This window comes from Harpia harpyja, chromosome 1 (assembly GCF_026419915.1).
Source record: "Harpia harpyja isolate bHarHar1 chromosome 1, bHarHar1 primary haplotype, whole genome shotgun sequence".
In the NCBI taxonomy this organism is placed as follows: domain Eukaryota; kingdom Metazoa; phylum Chordata; class Aves; order Accipitriformes; family Accipitridae; genus Harpia; species Harpia harpyja.
The window spans coordinates 87,583,584-87,595,700 of NC_068940.1; positions in this window are offsets into that span (position 1 = coordinate 87,583,584).

The following is a 12,117-nucleotide window of genomic DNA, read 5'->3' on the forward strand; positions in this document are numbered from 1 at the left end:
TCATGTGATCCCTGAAATAAGAGTTGGATTTAAATGTGTCTGTCCAGACCAGTGAGCTCCACCCAAGAGGGTCAATAACTGGAGAAGCAAACCAGACAGGAATAATCATTTGGCAAACTTGGACTATAGTTACTGATGTGGAGAAAATCTACTGAAGAAAACATGGATTAAAAAAAGAAAGCAAGACAGAAGGTTATAAGCATGCAGCACTCTATTTCCACATAACCAAGAGAAGAACCTGTCTTTAAGCTCTTGCCAAGAACTGTTAATATTTCACATTGGCTACCTAATAGCATTAAAAAAACCCAACAAACAAAAAACCCCACTGTGATAATGTAATGACCCTTTGGAATATCACATACTTATATGCTAAATAAAACTTGCCCCACGTTCAAATGAGAAAGAATTAACTCACAGGTCTCTTGCTACCAGAGAAACCTGGTGTCACATTTTCCAGCGGGCAGAGGTGTATGTACATACACACACCCCTCACAACCCCACCCTGCTTTTTCCCTCACAAATCAGTTTTGTAAAACTCTCCAAGTTGTGGTCATGCTAGCTGATATTTATATTTCATCTGATTGTTATCCAGCAAAAGTAAGGGTAGTGTAATATGTTAGACTTAGCTCATTTATTTTCATGAAAACATAAATGACATGTTTTTAAAGGCTGGATAGCATTAAGGAAACAGCCATTTTCTAATCATTACCTGCATAATCGTTTCACCTGCTGAAAGACTGCAGGCAAGTCTGTAACTCATTGAGGGGGTTGTTCTGGAGAAGATTTGTCAAGTCCAGCTGTGTACTTCCACTATATTCCAGATCCTCAAATGGTCTGAACTGACATAACTCTCCTGGACATCCAAGTATTTCAGTTCACACCAGCTAAGACCTTGCTTTGATATCTTAGCCAGATAAAACTTTTTTGCCTGGTGTCGGGCTGGACCTCTGACATTGATTTCCAGGAGGAGGTTTTTTCAGCCATAGAAGAAAGTGAAAATATTCTACAATTGTTGTAGTGAACTAGCACAGACAAAAAAATCAGGAGGCCCAAGTCAGTTGTATATGCCTTCGTTTTTTTTCTCCCTAGACAGCAACTGGCTATTATTTTATATACAATGGCTCAGTTGTCTAACTTGGCTAAATTACCTTAGCAGTGTTGAACCCGCAGTGCTATGTGACTGATGCTAGCCAAGAACTTCTCCCTGTGGTTCTGCACATTTAATTCTTATTCAGACCAATGTAACTGACCTCACAAGGAATGTAGATAAATGGGGAATATAAGACTTCTTTCTACTTGTGTTTCAATGACTGAAAGAAACAGTATTAGCTATATGAACTGGTATGAGTAACAGTTAGTGTTGAACAAAATACTGAAATTAAAAAAACATGCTGTTCTGCTGTTCTCTTTCCTAAACAACAAAAAAAAAAAATTGCAGTCATATCCAAAACTCAAAAAAAAGGTGGTTAATGTGCTTTGAAAAAACATTTGGGCAAAAATACTGTCAAATCTCCAAAAAAAAATTCACTTGAATGATAAAGAGATTGTAAATCTTTGATGTTTGATGTAGACTTATTTACACAGTCTTCGGTTTATAACTTTCTTGCTTCAAAGCACCATTCTTCATGAGCAAAACAAGAAATAGATAAGGGAAGATGCAAAGAAAAAAATAAAGGCAGAAAGAAATGGGTGATGGATTACAAAGCAGAGAAGTTTCTTTTTCAGAAGAGAGTTTGACTTGTGATGCTGATTGACCTGCATCTCTGAGGTACATTCCATAACATGTGGAAATTTATACCTGCCAAAATACCTAATAAGATTAATTTAAGATAAAATCCTCAGACTGTGTGCAAAGGTATTAGCTGTATAGATTTCTTATTTTATTACTGAAAGGAACATAAGAGAATTGTTTCGTTTGCATCATTTTCTTCCTTGATACGACAGCTACTTGTTGCCAACACAACAGTGTGGGTTGAGGAGAAACTGTGAGTTATGAGTTAAACAGATTTCAGTCAACATTTTCATGTGTCACCTGTCCCTAAAAATTCACTAAGTGCTTCCAAATTTAATAAAATTTAGCCTCTTCTTCCTTTTGTTTGCTAAGATTCAAACACTGCCAGTTTAAGATGATGTTTTCTATTTTCATTTTAAAAACCTTTTGTTTTACAATCTGCATATGTATGGTCTGTCTTCTGTATGCAAAATTCATTGTGCACTAGAAGTAAAAGGACCTAATTCTTCTTGATGTTAGCAGAGCAGCTCTGACGGTTGCAGCTGAGTAACTTGGATCAGTCTTCATGGTGAAGCATAAAACTGAGAGGTCATAATCTCAGAAAATTCATATATTTACTGAGTGTATATATATCACTAGTATGTTTTAACTACCCACTCATTTTGGAAATCAAATCTGAATTGGTGACATGACCATATTGGCAACCTCTTTGAAGACTTATTTCTTCAGCATTATGTGAAAGAAATAGATACAACAAACTGAAATTGTAACCAAGCATTAAAACACATCCAAAAGTTTTGTACTTAGTCCCTCAAAAATGAGAACTCCTATTGATTTAATGAGACTTCACTTAGTGGCATCACACAAGCACTACTGTGAAATTGTTTTTTCTGATCACATGAAATAAGACTGTTCAAAATTAATGTTAGGAGAAAGAGAAGTTGACAAAGTAGTCCTCAAAACATTTCTGAATCAAGCTTAAGACCACATTTTGACAACAGTAACCTCAAAATTTTTGCATTAGGTGGTATTTTGACCAGGACAATTGACTACATAACAAGAATAAAGCAGCATGTCATTTCCTGATGATGTCAACTGCTTGCCTTGGCTAAAGGTGAGAGTAGTTTACATTTACTTAGAGCTTTGTTTTAAAATCTGGCTCTTGCAGGGATTATCCAGACACAATTTAGCATGGAACCAGATACATTTTTTGAGATTCCCAAACTTTTCTGAGTTCTTAGGCATCCAAAGGTTTTGCCAGCAATACCAGGTTGTTTGGGTTCCTAGAGGGAGGTGAACTTCTGATTTGTCAGAAGTGCCTGAGCTCACAGATTAACAAGAAAATCAGAAGTTTTATTCTACCAAAATGAAAAGGTTTAGGTTCTTAATTACAAAACTGGAAAAGAGTTAATGTAGTCCTGAATCACATTACCTCTAAACTTCTTCCATACCTCCTCCAGTGACTTGGTTGCCATGAGGCAGACCTGGCATGTTAGCATCTCCTGTTTTCATGGCTGGCTTGTCTTGGAGAACCTTCTGAATTTATATCTATTTTGAGGATGCTGCTTAAGCTGGAACCTCCTTCCCTTCTCTTTTCAGATCTCTTTTCCTAAGTCTATTATCTTGTAAGACTACACTAAGGTAGCTCTCCATCAGTTATAACTATGATGATAACTTAGTTTTCTCTTCCCCTGTTCAATACATTGCATAAAGTAAATGCAGCAATGTTGGACATTTCCTCAGCTTATCTCTGGGATTTAATGTGTTCTTCAATTAGCATTAATTAAATAGCCTTTCTGCAAGTGTTAATGTTTTCAAGACTCTTAAATGAGACATATTAACTGTAAATGCATATTATCAAACTCCTTAATCTTTAGGTCCGTGCTAAAGTCTACCTAAGGACCTTATGTGACCTAGCACATGTCAGATTTATTACTGTTAATAAAAGTGGGTTTTTATCCCAAACCATCTTATCGTCCTCCATCTTTCAATAGTATTAGATGCTTGCAGTACCATGAAACAAAGCAGTGTAAATAGGGTCATCCTGAGGTAAACATGTTAAGCACGCTGAATTGTTGCAGTTGAGTTTAAAAGAGGATGTAATCATCCCTTTCCACTGTCTAGACATTTGAAAGGGTTGTCAGGACTACAGCTACAGCTTACCAAGCATCTGCTTTTACTCCACAGGGAGAGCTAAATCTTTGAGATCAAAGTCTCATGATAAACACTTAGCTGGGGTGGATTTCTGACATGAAAAATCATCAAGTATGGGCTACCCTTCACTGGAGTCTTGCTTACCATTTCTCTTTAGGCACACAGCCAGGCTCCATGATGTATGTGGAAGCCACAAAGAATGACATCTGGATGTTTATATAGGGGCTAAGGTGTTCAAGGGTAGATTGGACCAACGTGCAGGGGCAAATCACAGGGAAACCTTACTGCAGAGAGGAGTGGAGCTGTCAGAGAGCAGGACTTACCGCTTGGGGCAAGCCCATTGCCTGGCCGATGAGTATACCTACCTTTGGAGAAATAATTCTTGTGTTTCTGAGAGATAGGAACCACTACAGAAACCTTTTCAATCTGCAATATCCAAGTAGGGACCACTTCAAAACAAGATAAAAGGAGACATTCATCTGCTTTAGCCTCTAACTGCTCCTGGAGAGTTCTCCCCTTCTTGACAACTTCCCTAGCAAAGGAAGTATTGCCACAGTGACTGGAAGGAAGAAAACTTGCTAGATTATGCTCTTTGAAGGTATATCCCCTCCTTAAGCCTGCTATCAGCACAAGTCACAGTGGCATTTTGCAAATCTGCTGTGCATTCCTACGCGCTGAATGTTTATCATGCATTTTAAGATGCTCCATCACAACACAGGCGAAATATGCTAAGGTGACATCTGAGACAACACAGCTTCTAACTAATTGTATTTCTCATTTCTTCATAGCCAGATCAGCTCTGTACTGAAGGTGATTTAGTTCAGTTCAATGGAACCATTGTTAAAAAGAATGTTTCTGGCAAACTCCATTCTCTACCTGCAAAGGCCATGGCCTCTTGTTTAACTGGCCAGGTCCCTGCTTGCCCACCTTGGTGTGGTCCTGCAATGCCCAATGCTGGGGAGGCAGGCTGCTGATGTGCTTCTGAAGCAGGTTTCGGAGTATTTACATTCTACTCCTATGTGAGGATCTGATGGGGCAATCATTTGGGAAGTACATGCAGAGGTCATATGAGCAGAGTAACCGGAGATCAGAGAGGACCCAAGAACAGGACTGCCTCGCAGTTAAAAATTCATCCTATTCTCTTTGGAATTGAGAAGGTCTCTTCCTAAGTGTTCTGTGTTAATTTGGGCCTTTAAATTCTCCTGTTTGTTAAAATTGTGCAGAGGAAAAGGATATGGACCTAAGCATAAACTTACAGTCTTTAACTAGACTGTGCCAGCTAGTGAGGTTTACTGATCAGTTTGTTGGTTGATAAAGACTCTTCAAAACTGCTCCTTGAAAGCAAGCAAATTCCTCTCAACAGTTTTGCAGAAGAGATATGAGTGGATACACAAGTGATACAGGGGTAAAACACAGAGCCCTAATACAGCAAAATGCTGTACTCTTTTTCAGAAAACAGCACATATTGTCTAATGGAATTGTTGTGCTTGTCTAACCTATGTAAATACCACTTTGAGATATATAGATATAGATTTTGGTCCAGAACAAAAGCAGGACTTACGTGTTTAATAAAGGGGGAGCAGGGGCAAAGGCTGCAGAAAAAGGAAAGGTCAACATAAACCAACGTTTGTATTGTAGAAACAGGGATAAGAATAGGGAGTTCAACACAGGATCTTGGATTTCATATATGTAGCTTAACTCCAGAGAGGATCAGGAGGATGGAGAATTGAGCTGAAGGGAAAAATGGTTGAACATGTGAGGATGGGATAACCTGAGCTGAAGGATAAAGATGTCTCTTCCATCTTGCATGACCCAGTGCAGCATAATCACTGGTTTGTGGCTCATCAGATCTGACAGCTGCACCTAGAAACATCACTCCATATGGTAGGAAGGAAGCCAGAGTTCTGTATTGCATAGTCCTCATATTTTAAGGGAGCCTGTTGTTCAACAGTATTATTTCGTCCAGGTGTTAAATTGAAGAAAAAACACCATATACGAACTGCACTCTAAAGTTGTTGCAGTCTTGATGCCCATAATGGACGAAGCTGTGGCAATCCAAGCAACAGAGGTCTTCCTGGCCACAAACTGCTAGAGCAGTCTGTGGTGTGGTTTCATCTGCAAGCAAGTTGGGAAAAGGCAAATGAGCAATGAGCTGATGGATGTGCAGCAGATTGTTATGCTTCTGTGGCCACTGCACAAAAACGTGCTAGTTGTTTTCAAGACTTAACTCCCAAATTTTTGCTACCGGTTGCAGCTGCCCCACTCCCCCACCCATCATTAACACCAGGCATTGACCCTCTACAGAAGGTCTGTGCCACAGCTACTCCTGTGTCAGTTGTCTCAGCTAAGCACTTGTTAAGATCATTCTAGCGTTAAAGTTTGCCCAGGCTTGCTGACCTAAAACCTAATCCCAACCCAATTACTTTTTGTAACACCAGTCCTAACCCTTGTCTGCCTTCCCCTGCTGTGCCCAGCAGCAGATTTTGTTCTTTGGTCTCGACTGATTAAAAAAAGTTAACTCTGCTCACAACTGTATGGGCCATAGTAATTACTCAGGCCCTCCTACCAGTTCCACATCATGAGTAAGAAAGGCTTTAGTGTGGAATTGCTTGGTATACTTCTGCAGATCCTAATAAAGGTTGCTTTCTTGGAAAATGTGGCCACTGAAAAGCTATGTTTGAAACAATTTTAGGTGAAAGTTTTTGTTCTATTTAAAAATTTCTCTTAGCTTTCTTTAAATTGACTACTTCAGTGACTACTAGTACCAACATACCCACCAAGAAAAGTAGCTGTTCTGAATATCGTCCTGTGCTGAGCCCTACTTCCCTGGCTGAATGAGACCTAATGGATTGCTCTGGCCTCCATTCCTCTCCTTAGCCCATCCCACCTTCCCTGTGGCCATCCATGATAAAAGGCCTGGGTGCTGTGCACATATGGTTCATCACACAGAAGTTTCTGTCCATATATATTAAGGTTTCCATCACAGCAACAGAGAAATGGCAGTGGCAAAATTGCTTTTTTCTTCTCTCATTTTTATTACCATGATGATTGTTTTCTCTTCTGTGTCATCCTCTAGCCTCTTTCAGTTCTCCTATGGCTTTAACATAGCCTGCTGACCAGTGCTACACTGAAACACGAACTTCTCTGTTAAACTTGGCCCTGTCACAAACATTCAGGGAGCCTTCTGGTTCTTCCATTCCTGGGTCCCATAGCTATCACTGTACTGGACATATGTCAAATAAGGGTCACAACCACAGCCTTTGCTGGAGTTGCAAGGATGGGGTGTGGGACTTGGAACTCCCAGGCCCTGTTTTGGGCTTTGCTGCCTTGTGGTTTTCAAAGTTGAGTAACATCCTCGGAGCTCCTGATCACAAGCAGGCTAAGGCATTGTTTGGTGCAGCGTTGCTGGTGCCTGTGTAAATGTTGTTGCAAAGGCACATTCATTGAAAGAATATGTTTGAAGACTCCCTAGTTCAAATAATTGAACTTTAGCTGGAACTTTTTCGTTTCTCATTTTGAAAGGATGTTTCATTTCAAAAACTATTCCATTCTTTTAAAATCATTACAGAGTTCAAATAGGAATCAAAACTGGTTTGGATTAAACTCAAACTTTATTATTTTTTCATGCTGCCTTGCTTGCTGAAATGTTTCTCTTTAATTTTTCCCCTCCTCAAATTGCCACTGAACCACTTTATCACTACATGCGATAATGAGACTAAGTTTCCACATCACAGTGTCTACCACACCATGAATCTAAACTATCTCTTTACCCCCGCAGAACCTCTCCCTAACCATACATTGAGGCATAGACATAAGGCAGTACATGTGGGAGGTTTGCCATACTGCTGCCCTAGAGATAAGCAGAAAGCTTCACTGAACAAAGCTGCACTAGCATTAACCACACAGCTTTTAGAGCCAGACTATGGACATATTCTAATTAATCACAATTATGCAAACTCATGTATTTGCATATAGTCCCATGCACAGAGTTACAGGGAATTTGGCAGATGCCTACTGGATGTGACTCAGCCAGGAAGGGAACCTCAGTGCTTGCCCCAGGAAATCAAGCTGAGTGGTGAGACTCAAGGTTCTCCCAGCCAGGGGAACAGGGGAAGAAACAAAGGCTCGCTTAAGAGTGCAGTGCCGCTTCTCTGGAAAGTTACTGTATTTCCCTATTTAACAAGGAAGCTACTCTCTGCTTCATACTTCACATCTGAGTTTTGCATGGCCCTTTAGTGATTCAACTAAAATGCTGTGCTCCTCCTTTGAACTGGCAAAGTCAAAGGCAGCTGCCAGCTGGGCAGCACTCTAAATTCATAGCTCTAACACCTGGCTTTGACAATACTAAACCTAATGCCTCAGTCAAATTCCCAACAGTAATGCTATTCACCTTCCTCAGCCCTAATCAGCTATCAGCAGAGATCCAAAGGGAGGGAGGTGAATCTCAGTGGCAAACTCACTCCAGGGCATTAAAGTCTATGTATGTGCAGCTTCAATCTATGATACTCATAACATCAGGCTGCAGACTACTTGCCCCATAAGGGTCACACACTCAATTTTGTCCCTGTGGGGACTAATCCTGGCAGATCAAGTATTATTTATGGCTCTAAAATTATCTAGATCTTTTTCTCTCTGCAGCTGGGAAAGTAGGTTATTTGTTAGACGCTTCTCAGTTACAGAAGAAGATATTGCTGGTTGTAGTCTATTTATTAATATGCAGGCACAATCCTCTGCAGAACAACAGCAAGTGCAAATTCACTAAAAAGGAAAACTCACTCTGTTTTTTTCCTGGAAGAGAATACAGAGGTATTCTCCCTGCTCCCACAGATGCTGCAATTACCTCCCAGTTTCTTTTTCCCAAATGAAGCAGAGATCTTCCCCTGACTTCTCAAATTCAAAAGCAAGTATCATTCCAGGTTAGCACCGAATGCTTACAGGAGCGCAGTTGAGAGGTGCCTCACCTGTACCTATCAAAGCAGAATAGCTAACAACATGTTAAAAAAGACAGATAAAAGAAATGTTAAAAACTCTGCTTTTCATAATCAGATTGCAGTAAGTCCAGAAAACATGTAGGCTGAAAAGACTATGTTGATACAAAAAGAAAAAAGAAAAAGAAAAAAAAAAATTCTTAAATGAATGTGTGAATGAGGGTGAGCACTTGCAAGCAGCATGACAGTGGAATACAATGAAGAGGGAGAATCTTCCCACTGTTCTTTCTTGAATGATTGATGTTATAATCAGGGATGCTGGAGCTACACAAGAAGAGAAAAATATAAGGCCATATTCTTGACTGGTGAAAATGAAAGCATTCACATTGATTTCTATGGAGCCACTGCTGTTTATGCCACTGCAAGATATATCCCTAAGAGAGGTGAGATAATGTGCAAGGATGGTGAAGATAAAAGCACATAAGAGAAATGAAAACTTATCACAGGCACTGGGTTCCAAGTAAACACAGCTCATAACCTCAGAAAGCCTTCAAGAAGTTGTTCTTTCAGTTTTACTTGTGCTTTATAAATAACAATGAATGCATATACTTCTCTGTTATGAATGCCTCTCCAGCAATGACATGTTGTCATTAATCATGATAGGATTCATTATTAGCTTTCATCTGAGGTTTTTTTTCAGTGCAATAAATGTTTTGCCTGTGCTTTTACAAATAATTATACCAAGATATAGCTATGTCCTGATTACTTTTTCTAATACAAGAGGGACAATGCATACAGCCTTCCTCAGAGGGCACGGTTTGTTTTTACTGTGGAGTACAAGAGGTACCGAATGCAGTGACTGTGTGCTAACCTCCCAGCGTGCACACTGCAAAACTGTCACACAACTGCATAGAGCATTGCAAATTAGGACTGTGGGATCTAGTATGTTGCTGGTACTTTTATCTGCAACTGCATGCTTCAGCTGACTCTTGCTAATCCTTTCCTTTCTTCAGCATACAAAGTTTTTGTAGTACATCTATGAAGGATATAAATCTGAAATTATAAACCTCTGTAAGACTGAGAAGCAGACAGCAAATGAAAGAAAATTTGAGTTGCCCTCATTTAGGCTTTTCTACGCTATACGTAGGAGGCTTGAAGGATTTATTATTTATTTTAGCAACATGTAAACTTTTTTCTAAAATCATTCAAGTCTTTCATATTTTAAGATTTACTATAACTTTATAATATGCTAATTTATGATAAAAAAGTAGAAAAGCAGATGAAAACAGATTTTGAAAGTTCTCCAGACCTTACTGTTCTTATTCTCGTCTAACACCACTGCTAACAAACAGCTGAGAGAGAGGCAGTCCTTTAAGACTACCTCCCTACCCCTCCCAGTAAAGGCCAAAAGCTCAATAGCCCTCTCAGCAACTCCAGCAAAATTTGGGGAAAATTGGGCAATCAGACCAAGTGTCAAGGAAACAACTGGTATTCAAACAGGATGAAGAAACCTCCCTCTCCTATTTTGTTTAAGAAACAGCAATAACTTTAATAACTTCACCAAATCTGCACAAAAGTCTGTGGCATAATCCAGATCACCTGGTACACAGGGTGATAACACTCCCCAAATCCCCACAGATTTCAGCGAGGCCAGGATTTCATTCCTGCTGTTAACTTAGCATAAAATCTTCAGTATCATCTCTTAGAAAAGAACTTTTGCAGTTATTTTTTAGCAATACTTGGACTGTTTTTTTTTTCTTTTAAGGGGATGTGCAAAAAGGTTGGACTAGAAGGGCCCACTATAAAAACTCAGATGTATAAACCTTACTGCTATTCTCCTCCAGTATCCTATTTGAATATATGTTGAAAAGGTTTTGCAAATTTCTGCTTATACTTCAAATATACTTCTTAAAACCACAAGTGTTCTGCTTTGATTTACACATAAGCACATCAAAGATTAAAGAGCAGGACAATTACAATGGAGCTGATGAATTCTTAATCTCAGAAACAGTGGTAAATTAAGGGAAAACACAGTCTCGTTACTGGTTGTTCTTTTGTGACTAAGTATTAGTTATCTGCTATGTTTGACATTCTGTAGACCTATTTGTTTGATTAATTTAATTGTTGTCCTAATTAATTTAATTATTTTGTAGCAAGGGTTGAGAAGCTGGTGCATTCATGGTTCTCTACATGGAGCTCAACTGATTACCAGCGCCACAGTTTGCTAAACTGGTAAAAAGCCGCCGCCCGCTCCCCGGTGCCCCTTTTGCTTGCCTGGGCTTGACTGATGTGCCCTCTGCTAGTTCCTGTCTCCGCGCCGTTGTTCACAGATTAATGTAGGGGATGGGATTATTCACGGTGCGTTTAATTAAGCACGTAGATCATTTTCTGCAGGAGAGAGCCCTCAGTCCTTGCACTTTTGAAGTGATGAATGTACATAAACAACTCTTCGATTTGCGAAGAGATAAATAGAATAAAAGGGGGGTGGTGGGGTGGTGAAGGGAGGCTGGTTTCCCCAGAAGCACAGGGAAGATTGGGGGGGGGGGGGGCAGGGAAGGGGGATTTGGAGGTTGCTTTAGTTTGTCACTCCGCGAAACGGACGCATCTTTACGAAGCAACTTTCGAATAACCAGGCGACGGTGGGCTGGGCTCTCGCCGTCCCGCGGAGCGGCGGGGCTCCGGCCGGGCCCGCGGGGCTCCCCGTGCTGCCCGCCATCCTCTCCCCACGCACACACCGTGGCGCTCCGCGGCCGCGCAGGGGGCGAGCAGTGGCCGCAGCCTCCCGCCGTGCACTGTAGGTTCCCGGCGCTCCGGGGCAGCGAGCCTCCCTGTAGCCGGGTGCCCCGGGGAGGCAGCACCTCCCGGGACCTCCCTGCCACGGCCGAGCGGCGGCCCGCGGAGCGCAGCGCGGTTGCGGGAGCGCTCCATCGCCGTGAGTGGCGGGAGGGACGGTGCAGCCCCCGCGCCTGCGCCCCACCGTGCTCCTGCGGAGGGGAAAGGCGAGAGGGGCGGCCGGGACCCGGCCCCGGGCGAGCCCCCCGCTCGCCCTTGCGCGGCAGGCGGCGGCGACAGCGCGGGCGCGCACGACGGCGGGGGGGGGGGCGCGCTGTGGGCCGGGGGAGCACCCGCCTCCCGCGGCCGCCCTCGGCCGCCCTCGGCCCCGCGCTAGCACCGCCGGCCGCGGAAACCGCCCCGAAAGAGAACTTGTTCGTCTCCGCCTGCCTTTCCCACCGCCCGCACATCCTCCCCCGCGGCGCATCTGCTCGCCCTCCGCGTCCTGCTCCCCCCGGAGCTCGGGGCCGG